Raw genomic sequence first — 14533 nt, forward strand, 5'->3', positions numbered from 1 at the left:
GAAAGTTCTGGAATCTGAGAGGAGCCACAAATTTCCTTCCACCCAGAATTCCCCCAAGTCTCCCGATAAAAAAATTATACCTGACTTGTGTGGGTAGGCCTAGTGCCCGCGACATGAAATGCCCCAAAACACAACGTGGACACATCACATTTTCCCAAAGAAAACAGGTGTTTTTTGCAAAGTGCCTACCTGTGGATTTTGGCCTCTAGCTCAGTCGGCACTAAGGGAAACCTACCACACCTAACCATTTTTTAAAACTAGACACCGAGGGGAATCCAATATGGGGTGACTTGTGGGGCTCCCATCAGGTTCTGTTACCCAGAATCCTTTGCAAACTTCAAAATGTGGCTAAAAAACGCTTTTTCCTCACATTTCGGTGACAGAAAGCTCTGGAATCTGAGAGGAGCCACAAATTTCCTTCCACCCAGCGTTCCCCCAAGTCTCCCGATAAAAATGGTACCTCACTTGTGTGGGTAGGCCTTGTGCTCGCAACAGGAAATGCCCTAAAACCCCATCTGGACACATCAAAATTATCAAATACAAAACTACCTGTTTTTGTGGGGACACATGCGTTTTTGGTTCTGGGCTCAGCAGCCATCTAGGGAAACCTACCAAACCCAGACATTTCTGTAAACTAGACACCTGAGGGGGTTGAGGGAGGTGTGACTTGCATGGATCCCCCAATGTTTTCTTACCCAGAATCCTAAGCAAACCTCAAATTTAGCAAAAAAATCACATTTTTCCCACATTTCTGTGTGGGATCACCGCACCGGGAAACATTTCCTACCACCCAACGTTCCCCTTATCCTCCCAATAAAATTGATACCTCACTTGTGTAGGTGGGCCAAGTGCTTGTGACAGGGAAGAGCCAAAAAAATGTCAAAATTGAGGGGGAACCAAAGTGGGTCCAAAAGGGCAGTTTGAAAAATAAAATTTTTAGTCTGACAAGTGCAGCAGAATGTTTATTGGTATAGATGCGAAAATGCTGGGTTGTAGGAATTTTTTGGATTCCTGCAGATTCCCGAAGATTCCATCACAAAAATGTGGGGAAAATGTGTGATTTCCAGCAAAGTTGGAGGTTTGCAGGGCATTGTGGGTAAGGAAATGGTGCGGGGTGCATGTGAAGCACACCACCCTAGAATCAACCAGAGGTTTAGTTTTCAGATGTGTCTAGGTCTTGTGGATTTTTCTACATGGCAGCGTCCCAAAGTAAAAAAAAGTCCAGACCTCACCATTCCAAGTGGGACGATTTTGAGAGTTACCAAGCTCTCATGGCCCAAATGTAAAACAAAAAACAAAAAACAATAATAATCAAATGTCCTCTTGCTTGCCATGGTATAAGATGTTTTAGTGTGCGGGGGAAAGCTGAAAGACTGTTAGCCCTGTCAGTTCGGGTGGGGGCATAACCAGGCCCATACTGGTTAGTTGCCACCACCCCACTCTTTTTTTAATTTTATTTTTATTCCCTGGCATCTAGTAGACTTTCTGTCCCCCCAGGGTGTGGATCGGGGGTAATTGCCCAATCTGCCCACTGGTGGGCAGAACAACTTTGGCCCCATTTATTTAGGGTAGGGGTATGCCTATACCCCCAACCTCTTATTTTGAAAAAAAAATCTTCCCTGGTCTCTGGTGGGCTTTCTGCCCCTCTTGGGGGCAGATGGGCCTTCCAAAAACAGGCCAATCTGCTCCCAAGGGGGGCAGTTATGGCCACAGTAATGTGCTCCCATGGGCAGCGACCCTTGCACCTGGGGCTGCCCCCCCAAGCAAAACACACACATACACACACACCAATCCATGGTGTTTAGAGGTGTCTGCCCCCCTTGGGGGCAGATTGGCCTAACAAAAATAGGCCAATCTGCCCCCAGAAATGGCCTAAATACAATTTGCCCCCCAGCGGAGCGACCCTTGCCTAAGGGGTTGCTCCCCATACATAAAAACGTAAAGTAAATAAATATATATATATATATATATACCTGGTGTCTAGAGGTTTCTGCCCCCCCTTGGGGCAGATCCACCTAATTATATTAGGCCGATCTGCCTCCAGGAGGGGCAGAAATGGCCTAAAAATATTTTGCCCCTTGGGGAGCGGCCCTTGCCAAAGGGGCCGGTCCCCTTATGTGCAAGTATGAATGAAAATAAATAATCCCTGGTGTCTAATGGTTTGTGCCCCCCCTGGGGGCAGATCGGCCTAATTATATTAGACAAATGGCCTGAAAATAATTTGGCCCCCTGGGAGTGACCCTTGCCTAAGGGGTCGCTTCCCACACATAAACAAATAAAAATAAACAAAAGAAAAATTATCCCTGGTGTCTAGTAGTTTTCTCCCAACCTCCCGGGGGCAGATCGGCCTAATTATATTAGGCCGGCAGAAATGGCCTAAAAATCATTTGCCCCCCTGGGGAGTGACCCTTACCCAAGGGGCCGCTCCCCTTATTGAAATTTACAAAACAAATCCCTGGTGTCTAGTGGGCATTTAATGCTGTGAGAGACAAGAAAGGCAGAATGCTGTGAGAGACAAGAAAGGTCTTTCCTTTCCTTTCTTGTCTCTCCCGCCCCACCTCCCACTCGGAAGAGAAATGCAAAAGCATTTCTCTTCCAGGATCGCGCTGGATCCGAGGTGACCTCTGATGAGGTCAGTGCGCGATTTGCCCACTGACGTCATCAGACGTCACTGGGGGTGTGGGGGGGATCGGGGGTGGAAGGGGAAGCGATTCCCCTTCCATCCCCGACTGGGGGGTGTGGGAGGGAGGCCCACGGGGAGCGCTAGTGCTTCTTCATGGGCCAGGTGCAGGACGAGCTGGTCTCGTCCAGGCACACGAGAACCGTGTGCCTGGATGAGACCAGCTCGCCCCAGGCACCCTTGGGGTTAAAGAATAAAAACTAAATGTTGCTTTTCTTTCTTCTGTTCTTTTTTTAGCTGTACAGTGACAAACAGAAAGGACATATTTATGGCAACATCTTTATTTGTTGTACTCCTTATGTAATTATAGAAAAAATAGATTTTTTCTGCATGTTTCTGCACATTCCGAGCTACTGCGCCTTTTTAAAAAACACTGACTTGCATTAAACTAATTCTAATATCTTTTTGCAACAAATGTCAGTTGTTTACGTGTTTAACTTTGTAGTAGAGGTTCTGTTTTTATTCGTCATGTTTTCAAACCTGCTCTCTCTTTCATTTGGAAGAGCTACAGGATTTAAGTGGGTTGTGTGAAAGGTGATTGTATGACCATGTAATATAAGGAATAAAGTACCCCATGCTGTACAAGATAATGATGTTGTGAGTCACCTTGGAATTATAATGTACGGCAGGGGGGGAATTGATCCCATATATCTTTATCATATAGTTATATGTTGTGTAAGGGTCTTCTACATGTCAGTGTTGTTTATTACCGGATTGTGCTTTGTGCCTATAAAGTTTGATTTCAGAGGACTTGTATTAAGTTGATCCTGCTACTGTTATTGTACCATGTTTGACAAGTCTCGTTCATTTAGTTATAAGACAGAGTGAGCATTCCTTCTGGTTAGTTATAAGATAGAGTGAGTATTCCTTCTAGTTAGTTCTAAGACAGAGTGAGCATTCCTTCTATTTAGTTATAAGATAGAGTGAGCATAGAGTGAGTATTCCTTCTAGTTAGTTACAAGATAGAGTGAGCATTCCTTCTAGTTAGTTATAAGACAGAATGAGCATAGAGTGACTATTCCTTCTAGTTAATTATAAGACAGAGTGAGCATTCCTTCTTGTTAGTTATACGATAGAGTGACCATTCCGTCTCAGGTTGGTTGCATGTAGCGCTGTTTGCTTTTACCTTGTGTAGGTGCCAGCCACTGCTTGCCTGCATACTTGGAAAAGGGCTTGGTTCAAATGTGACCTTGAGTACTGGAGTGCTTGCGGTGCTGAGGGGAGAGTAGAGCAGCACATAACTGTGGAGGTACCAAGTAGAGTGTAAGAGATTATGATTCAGGCAGCTGTACAGGGTTTGATCACCTGCAGCAATATGGAACATCTGCCCTTCTGTTTTGAGGGATACTAGGTCTGCGAGGTGTGTTTGTTGCCTTTAATTTTACACTACCTGCACGCTTCTTAGCTACTGCTGTCTGTACTTATTGGTTTGAGTCCCAGGCAGTGTTCATGTGTGTCATTAATCTATAGTGTCTAAGGATGTCTGCCTATGCCTTACTGGTTACAGAGGCTAACCCATCCGTATTTTACTAATATTACATTCTGCTTCATACGCTCTATCTGTTCCCCTCGTGCTGAGCCGCCCATGGTGCCCCCTGTGGGTGAGTAAGCTTGATTTGCTATTGTGACCTTGCCTCGCTGCTCTGATGATAGAAGTACTATCTGCCTTGCTCACCCACTCCTCACTGCGAATATGGAGATAAATCTGGCACATAAATAATGCAGTGCATATTATATACTTCATTTAGCATATACAAGGCATTTATGAGTCGGAACTCGATATTTATGCTTGTATTTTCTTTCATGCCTAGGAAGGCATGCCATTAACATTATACTGATGGGACTCGGCAAAGGGTTATGTCCTTCGGGAATTGAGGCGCACTATTATTATTGTGTTAGATCTGGTGTTCGGGCGGGAAATATGTCTGTGCAAGAAAAGGTTCCGCGGCGCAGAGAAAAGCACCGCAAAGCAGCTAACAATTGACTTTTATCAGAAACGCTTAGACACGGTGTTTTTACATTTTTAACTTCATGTAGTTTACGACTACTGAAAATGTATGTATATACATATATGTGTGTGTGTATATATTATATATATGTATAAAAAATTACATATATATATATATATATATATATATATATATATATATATATATATATGTATGCATATATATGTATATACATATATGTATATGTATATATATATGTATATGTGTTTATATATATATATATATATATATATACATATATATATATATATATATATATGTATATATATATATATATATATATATATATATATATATATATATATATATATAAAGTCCCATGTTCAGTTTCCCCTATTATAACAAAAACAACGACACATGCACAGGTTTTGGAGAAAGAATATCCTTTCTATACATGTCAAAGCTTTCTATTTAGGCAGGCAGAAGCCCGATGTTTTAAGCTTAAAGTGATGTCATTTTACATTACTTCTGCTTAGAACCCCCCTACTCTTAAGCACAAGAATACAGGTAAATTAAATATCTCCTATTTATTTCTATAAATCTCCCTCTTAGGTGTTTCCAAATAATGACATGTAGACAATCTCAGTTTTGCAAATGAAATAAGCCAACTCTTTTATATTTTCATTGTGTAATTATGTTTTTTTTTAAAGTTAATTAAAATAACTCTTGAAATGTAGGGGAGGGGGCCTACTTCATGTCAGAAATACCAAAAACCTGGCTGTAATCGTACCTTTCTATTGGACAACAATTTTATTCCAGTGCAAAGGTATATTTAATTATCTACTTTATTTATATGAATATTCGATATCTTGTTACTGAGCTGGTTCCATATCGGTTTACAGGGTGGTGAGATGTAGGATAGGAAGCTATGGAGAGAGGCAGGACCTAGATAAGGTTTTGGGACTGGACGCAGATTGAGTGATTATGAGTGAAGGTGTGAAGTGACGCAGGTTTCATGCAGCCTCAATCAGGTGAGTTCTCACTAGTTCAGTGCCTTACAGTTGGTGCCTTTCTTTGCCCCCAAAGAGACTTACCCAGTTGGGGCAAGCCTCTTGCCTGGATATTCCAGACTTCCCAGCAAGCAACCTACCCACCTGGTACTAACCCGTTCTCTTTCTCACCTCACTCCCTGAACACCCATGTCCATACTCCACGTGGATCCCCATGCACTGCATTATAATTATCTATCTAAAATTATCTCAACACCATAGTTTAAAAATAAGATTGTCCCTCTCAGTAAGTAAAATAACATAAGCATCACAGCTCTGCTCATTCTAGGAGTCGAAACAAAAAAGTGATACAAGTGAGCAATTTTTTCTATGGCGGCACGATCTTGCATACTTTCTGGTATTCTGTGTTACTCTTGTGATGCATTTGTGATGAGTAATGCCTTATATCTTGTCAAACCAGAGACTCGCACTGCACTAACCTGATCTCCAAGGCCAATGTCTTGCAGGAGCAATGTGGAATCTAACTCCACTTTTGCACTAACTCCGACTCACAGAATTTGGTTTATTGCCTGGGAAAGGGGAAGATAAAGGGAAGAGAGAGACACATCTTCTATAGTTATGTCTTTGCTTACACCTAAATATATTCTCTTATGGCGGTTTCTCACTATCATTTCACCATAGTACTCCTTGTAAGAAGCAAACCCACCTTGACTTGTCCATCTCTAGTCTTTCATATCATTATTGAAGCTATTTCGGTATATGGAATTCACAGTATTGTTTCTTCTCACTGGATACATTTTTGAACAACAGGAATGAGTTATACCAAAAACACAAATCTTGTTAGACTTATCTTTACAATGCTACTATGATCATTTTTATCGCAAGAAGTACCCCGCTGTCTTCTTTCTCAGCATTTAAAATTAAACTGAAAATTAGCTTTAAAAATATGCAGTCTGTGACTCACAATCTGATTTTGCATCGACATTATTCTTTTATGTCAAAAATGAATTCTTGGTTCAAATCAGAGTTGTAATGATCAATGTCTTACAGTTGAAAACATTGTCGTTTCTTGGACAGAATGTACGTCTCTAAACGTTCTATTTTTGTTTCTTTTCTTCCAAGATTTCTATTCAGGAAAACAAACATTTGAGGTCATGTCGATAGCAGAGAAGAACATCAAGATTTCCATAATGTCACCAGCAAAAGATGAATCCACAAGCAGAACACAAGAAGCCTGGAAACCGGTGAAATGAGGACAGAAACAGGAAATGCAAAGTCATGTTAACTCTCTTCTAGGATCCTGCAGGCTAAACAACAATGTTGCAGGTGGGTGCCATTTAAATGGAAGATCGTGCCCAAAGTGGTGGTCAAATCTCCCAAGACTGGGTCTTCCGGGAAGTCTTGCGGGATATGTGGGCCACTGAATGACAACAAATGCCCACAAATCAGGCCATGGAAGTTTTTCATGATACACAACGAAACTTCTTGCAGCACAATGTAGATACTTTCCCCCTAAACTCCTGGAGGCCTACAATTTCCTTAAGTGACTAAATGGATGGGGCACAATTAAGAATATTCTTTAGGGTCATAAATGAGATAAACCCCCTTGAGTGTCTGACAGATTTGGCCAAAATGCCTCATCGCATAAGCAAGATTTAGGGTACAAAATATATTATGGGAACACATGAGCAGTGGTAAAAGACATTACTGCAAGCGAGCAACTGTTGCACGCAATTCAATTAAATTTGTATTTCTTATGATATGGAACTCCACAGGAGGTCCACATAAAATACACATAATTTAAGAAAGACCAAAGTAAAAAATTAATATTTCCTAGACGGCAAACTAAATTAATACAAAGATAAGAAACACTTAAAATGGTTAAACATTCTGATACAAAACATTTCATTTGGTGGAATGAAGAGAGCATGCAATAGCTCTGAAGCAGTTAATAAAGGAAGAGTGAGATAAATAGGGCTCAACCCCCTACGGCGATGTTGCAATAAAGCCGAACAGATTAATACAGCATGTCTCAAATCTTGGGCACCGTTATGGCAAAGGTTACAAGTAGCAGAAGAACCGAACCATCTAGCCTGTAATATATTAAGAGGAAGCTGCCCCTGTCGAGGCGTACTGTTGTATGCACTGCTGTTTGTCACCAGACACCAATTATTTAAAAAGGTTAACCCTTTAAGGTAAAATCCATTTTCTTTACAGGCGAAGTGCCATAGAGAGTGAATCTAGAGCATATACAGTAGAAAATTACTCGTCTGAAGATGCCTCCCTGTTCCTTATTTAGTCCTTGGACTTTTAAAGAATGCAGGTTAGCCCCATGTAGGGATTAAGGATTGAGTGTTTTTTTCTATCTGGATGGAAACTGGATGGAAACTAGATGGATCCAGATTTTCAATTATACTTTGATAATTTACTGTTTGAGGCCTCATCTGTTGTGGGCCACTGATTATTTTTCTTGGTTACTTTGATGGTCAGATCATATATTCACTGCTGATATGCTTGAGATATTTTAGGGTACTATTAATTGCCTTGCACTCATGTCAACTTTATGTTATTTCTGTCTCCATGTGCCTGTTGATTGCTGGTAGGGCTCCAGAACTTAGCGAGGTCTTGGCCTAGTTGCACGGTCTCATGTCAAGCTGCATTTCTTAGGCGTTTTATAAAATAGATGATTAGATAATTAAATTGTGATTTTCCACTGTTCTGACTATGTTGTCGTAGCTGAAGTAAGTTCTCATGAGAAACTGCTTGCTAGAAGATGCTGTACTTGCTAGTGAAACAATGTATATTGTAATGTGTGTAAGACAGACCTTCCCAGGAGAAGACAATGGATGCACTGACTGAAGTATAAGCTGCAATAATATTGATACCAGATGAGCCGAATGACGACAGTGGGAGAAGAAGAACCAATCGTCAACATGTGAACCATTTAGTAGTAAAATTGTAGATTTGAGGGATTAGTTTCATTGGACTAACTGTAGACATGCGACCCCCTGACCAATTAGGATGTGGGAAGTAGTCTTAGGAAATCTAAATTAGCCGGACTGCACCGAGAGAAGAGAGGCCGTTCTGCGATATTCTTCTTAACTGTCTTGAGAGCTTAGCTATATTCTTTCAATCTGCTTAGAGAGACTTTGCTTTTTCTGAACTTTGATGCTGAATCCTGATGTATTGCTGACCGCACTGATGTCCTGTTGACGAAAATTGTCACAGCTTGCTGAACCAAATTGAGGACAGGTATATAATGACGTTACTGATCCTTATGTCTAGTTGCTTTTGTTTCTAGGTACCAACCCCTATTTTGATAGAGCCATAGTTAGATATTTTCCAAATTTGTGAGACTAAATTGTTTTTGCATGAAGTCCAAACATGCTATCCTAATCTGGTGTTAGTTAGGGTTCTCACTGATGAAGTTCTCCACACGTAATAACAGTTGATGTCATTCCTTTGCTGAATCTAAATGTATGTAATATTGTTTGAAAAGTTATTCTTGCTATTAATTTGGACTGTAACCTTAGAGTGTGGAGTAGCTCAAGCTTTGATTAGATTGCGATTCTTTCGCTGTTTTGGACAGCCAGTGTTGTTCCTCTATGTTTATCATTTGATTTTGTGGTTGTTCTCTATGCCTTCTTGCCAAGCCATATGCACGTCCACCATTTTGGGAAACCAGCCTGTATCTGACAGATGGCCATTTTGTCTTTGTTTTACATACCTATTTGCCAAGCCATATACATGTCCACAAATTAAGCTATTGTATGTATCAGATGGTTGTTATGAATCTTTAAGGAGCCCACATCTATTTTTGCAAATTTTTACTTTTTTGATAGAAATATTTCAGGTTATCTGTTATTGTGCATGTGGGCTGTAGTCTGTGTTAGTCAATGGCTATTCTTTTTAATTAATGACATCAACATTTCAAGCCTTCTTCTGGGTCTCATAGGGGTTTCATGGGCCTTGGAGAGGCACCAAATATTGCTCAGTATTTTTTGTAGAACTTGTTTGACATTTTCAGCTATAGTGATTGGGTCACTGTTCATGGTTATTATTTATAATTAATCTAATTATTTTGTGTCAGCCTTCTCTTGCTCCCATAGACATCCAATGGACCATTGGGGGTGGGGGGCTACTGGGTGTCCAAAATGTTTAGTATCACCTCAACTTTGATATACACATCAATAGATCTTGTTGTAGTGGTGTTTTGTCAGTTCCATTGTATAAACTGTTGGTACCAAATTTCTTATTTTTATTGCCTACCGGTGGAAGAGGCAGAGATGGAGACAGGTCTCTGAATCAGCAGACACCAGAATATATGAATACAGAGACCTCTCTGTTAAAGGCTACTGCTAAGCAAGGAGTAGAGACGAAGCTGGCACTCACGAAACAGGCTTTTGACAGGAAGAGATGTGAGTGAGGAAAAATAGGCTGTTGCCACCACTGGAAAGAACAATTCTATCAAATGTCCTTCCTTTTTCTGTCAATTTGTGCAATTGTATGCACATCCTGCATCCTGCTCTGGATGGGAAGACATTAGGATCACCCCTGGATCAGCAATGGTACCACCACCATTACCCAAACCTAAACAAATGTCTCTCAGTGCTGCAGTGACTGTAGTCATGCCTTTCACCATGGAGTCCAAAATAGAACTGTTTTAGCAAACCAAATATTCCTAGCAAACAGCAGTCTGCTACATAGCAGAAAAAAGTCTGCTACATCTGATCTTTCTGGGGTAGGAGAAGAGTAAGGCGATAGGCTTGCAGCACAGCAGGATGTTGTGTTACATTGCTTTTTAATTAGACTTATTTAGTGCTTAAGGCACCTTATGAGGTGCTGAAGTGCTTTTTTACCATGCGTAGCAGACGTCTTGGACTCCGTGAAGAACCCTTATTTATTATTATTTTTCTTAGTACTTTCACACATGGTTAAAGTTTATAACCTTTAGTCTTGTGTTTTTTAAGATGAGTCTTTCATGCTTTAAAACTGGGTTCTTGTTGAAGAGATTAATTAACTCTGTTAGGTAGGACATTAGAATGCAAGTGAATAATTAGTTCTATCAGGCAAGTTGCAAAAAATTAACACGTAGTAGGGATGTGTGAACATGCAAATGCAAAGTGAGGCGAGTAGAAAATTACTTTGTGGTTAGGAAATGTCAAATTCTGTGGTAAGTGCATATACAAAAAACAAAAGAAGGGCTTATGAGATGGGAGTTTTTTTTAGGGATGGTCCTGTGCATAGAACAGATGCACAGTTCCAAAAGAAATATATCTGTATGGATTTCACCCAAATGTAGGTGAGATCCAGAGCAGTCCCTGTGGATCACCTATATCAGGAACAATAGCCCTCACTCACCAAATAAGAACATGCTTCATCATCGGGCTTTGCAATATCTGACGAGCCCCTCACGGGGGGCTCTTTACCAAAGAGCTTTTAAAGAAAGTTGCCGTAAATGAAAATAAGTGGGATTGGTGAGAAGAAATGTTTAAAATTGACTAGTAGGACCCTATAGTAAAGTCTTTTATTAAGAATATGGGCGACTGTCATGATTACAAATAGAAATGGTCAGGGGAAGTAAGAATAATGTCGATCTTACTCTATTGACGGAATAATATATAATGTTAGAGAACCAATAGTCTAGTGATCAAGTATGTGTGTGGCAGAGTGGGACGTTCCTACGCTGCCCTAATATAGAAGGTGAACATGTTTCTCGCTGATATAAGTCTATACAGATCTTGATCCAATTTGTCAGGACCTCAAAAAAAGTCATAGAATCATACCGAATCTTCACAGTTATGGTAAATTATGTAAACTTTGTGGTACAGGAACCCTCCCCAGATTCAAGGATAGGCCCCATCGGAAAAAGCAGTGAGCCTATGTAGTCCTGCCAATGTAGTGATCAGCCCATTTGGGTGTTGGCCAAGGACTCAAGAGCACCTACCCCCGCTCTGCGTCTCTGGTGATGAAGCATGTCACCAACTGGCAAGTGAATATACGCAGTGCATAATTTGTAAAAGAAAGAGTGCTGGCCTGAAGCTTTGCTCAGAAACCCAGGACCAGTGCAAATATACATCGGCATGCTGTAAACCAAAGCTGGCAGTCTGAAATCCACCTAATCCACTCCCGAACACTCCTTGCCCCATTATTTCACTCTTGCAGGTTTGTGCTTTCTCCCTTTATGACTGTTTTGCCTTTTGTCTCTTCTTCTGTCTTTCCGAGCTGTGTGTTTTTCCCTCTCTTGTGATTGGTAAGTATCTGATTCAGAATAAATATGTGCAGGTCCCCAAATGTAAATGCTGATGGCTCCTGCTGGCAACCACTGAGTCAAATTTAGCACTGAAGCTGGAAAGATTTTCAATTTAGCATTTAATGATTTGTAAGGGGTAGTGCAATCCAGAGAAGTGGATGGTGGCAGAGAAACATTTGATAGGCAGATGTCAGAGTGTTTTTTAAGCAGGGACGAGGATGTGGTCAATAGTTCCTACATGCTAGAATGTGCTATATGTTATTGCATCTTTGGTGGTCCATTTGATGGGATTCATCTGCAATCTTTGATGAGGTTAATAGATACGATTAGAGGTATTCTTTTTGACTTCATATTCTGCTTTTTACTAATGCGATGTAGCATGTTATGTGGTATGTTTAGCTAACTGGCATTTGGATTTTGACAAGTAATGGTTTGGGGCAATGACCATCTTTTAATTTGTATTGATCGTTCTTTTCTGTTCATGTTTGAAACAGAGGCTCGGGGGACATATTTTTACTGGCATAGGGTTGATTGATTTTCTCTTGATCTTAGACTATTGTATGTGGGTGTCTGTCTAGACAGAGAGGCCAGAATTTGTGCTAACAGTCCTCTTTGTGAACTAAATCATAAAGATATTCTCTGATGGGCCACATTGGTAAAAGCAACTATGAACCATTGTCCTGACCTCCATGTGATTCTCATTTGCTCTGACTTTAGGTAAACAGGTAGAAAATTCAATAATTTGGTGACATGAACAGAGAAAGTAGAACCAATAATGACTGTCTTTCTGTAACTTGGGATAATTATATGTGGTGTCAGCCTGGAACGTAAATTCCTAGGGTGGAAGTACCGGCTGATTTTTGATAGCAGGAATTTTGTTCCTATGCCTTTTTTGCTCTGTGAGTGATGTATAATAGCTCGAAAGAAGATTTTGTGGCTGGAAAACAATGGAGAGAGCCTTGGGGACCGGAGAGATGCAAGTTTGTATTTTTATGTCAAATTAGTCTTGCTGCTGAATTCTGAACTCTCTGCAGCCTTGTCATGGTTAAGACTAGGATGTGGTGATATAGTCCATTAGTCTATTCCAGTTTTGAGAAGATGAGCAACGGTGTTGCTTGTGCCATTCAAGAAAATGTGTTGGAGTGTTTTATTGTGTAGAATGCTGATTTAGACCACTTGAGTATTCATGGAACGTGCAGAGTCCATGATAATTTGAAGATTTCACACTTCTTTAGTTATTTTTGGCAGAGATACTACATCATTAGGCCGTGATAGCGGATTATGAAATTTCCAATCACTGCTGCTCAGTGTTTAATTTTGTGAAGAATGTAATTTGTGATGATTCTATGTCAACCATTGATTTATGGCTATAAGGTAGCTGTTGAGTTTTGATTTTCATATGTTCTTTGGCTTTTCTAATTTGGGAATTATTTGTTCGTCTCACTTGTATACTTGTAGGTGTTAACTTTAAAAGTGTTGATTAGGTGTGATAGCAATTTCATGCAGAAGTTGAAAAGTAGAGGTGAGATGATAGACCCATGTGGAACTCCTGATGGTAAGTTGTAAGGATTAGATAAGAAATGGGGCATATAAATCAGGTAAGATCTGTTGTGTAGGTAAAGGAAAATCCAAGCAACAGTAACACCATCTATACTGATGTCTTTGAGTCAGAGAATTACAGTATAATTGTGGTTAGCTGAGGGTCTGACTCCTCCATGTATGCTTTGTTCTAGAGCCTATATGTTGCAACAGTACAGATGAGGTCTGTTGATACTTCTTTAGTATCTTCAGTGAGAAGAAGATGATATGATAGTCAGTTCAGAGCACTGGTTAGTTTTGCTGGGTAGTGAGTAGTTCAGAGTTAGAGATGTTGACATCCAAAAAAGTTCCTGTTATGTGGGTTGGTATGGAATTGAACTATTGTACTGTGCATATTCAGCCTTGATATATTGACATTAAGACCAGGCATATTTGATTTGTCAGACTAAATGTTCAGGTCACCAAATATACATATACCGTATTTTCCGGCGTATAAGACGACTGGGCGTATAAGACGACCCCCTACTTTTCCTGTTAAAATATAGGGTTTGGGCTATACTCGCTGTATAAGACTACCCCTCTTCCAACGCACACCAAATAAAAATTTAAAAACATCAGATTTGATTTTAACATGGTAATTTTAATTCAAATGCTTATGACATTCAGGTACTTAGTAGGAAAACTGTCACTTATAAACAGAAGGCTGTTTGTCATCAAACATGTAAACATAAAACAGTGCAAGTGGAATAGCCTGGAGCACATGCAGAAATACGTGCCTGTCCAGACAACTGCCAGCGAGGATTGCGGCACACAGTAAGGACAGCTCAACTCACGGTTGACCAATCAGCTCTGTGTCCACAAGTAGCTGAATCTTGTGGGATGCGGAACCCATCATACGCTTGGAATCGATTTCCAAATGCAACGCACGGTGGCTCAGCTACAGGGCGCCTGTCCCTGAAGTTTCAGCACACCGTATACCGGCGTATAAGACGAACCCCGACTTTTGAGGAGATTTTCAGGGGTTAAAAAGTCGTCTTATATGCCGGAAAGTACGGTAATATATGATTGACAGATCTGTTGTTAAATGCATCTGTAAAAGCTC

This window comes from Pleurodeles waltl, chromosome 1_1 (genome assembly GCF_031143425.1).
Source record: "Pleurodeles waltl isolate 20211129_DDA chromosome 1_1, aPleWal1.hap1.20221129, whole genome shotgun sequence".
NCBI lineage: Eukaryota > Metazoa > Chordata > Amphibia > Caudata > Salamandridae > Pleurodeles > Pleurodeles waltl.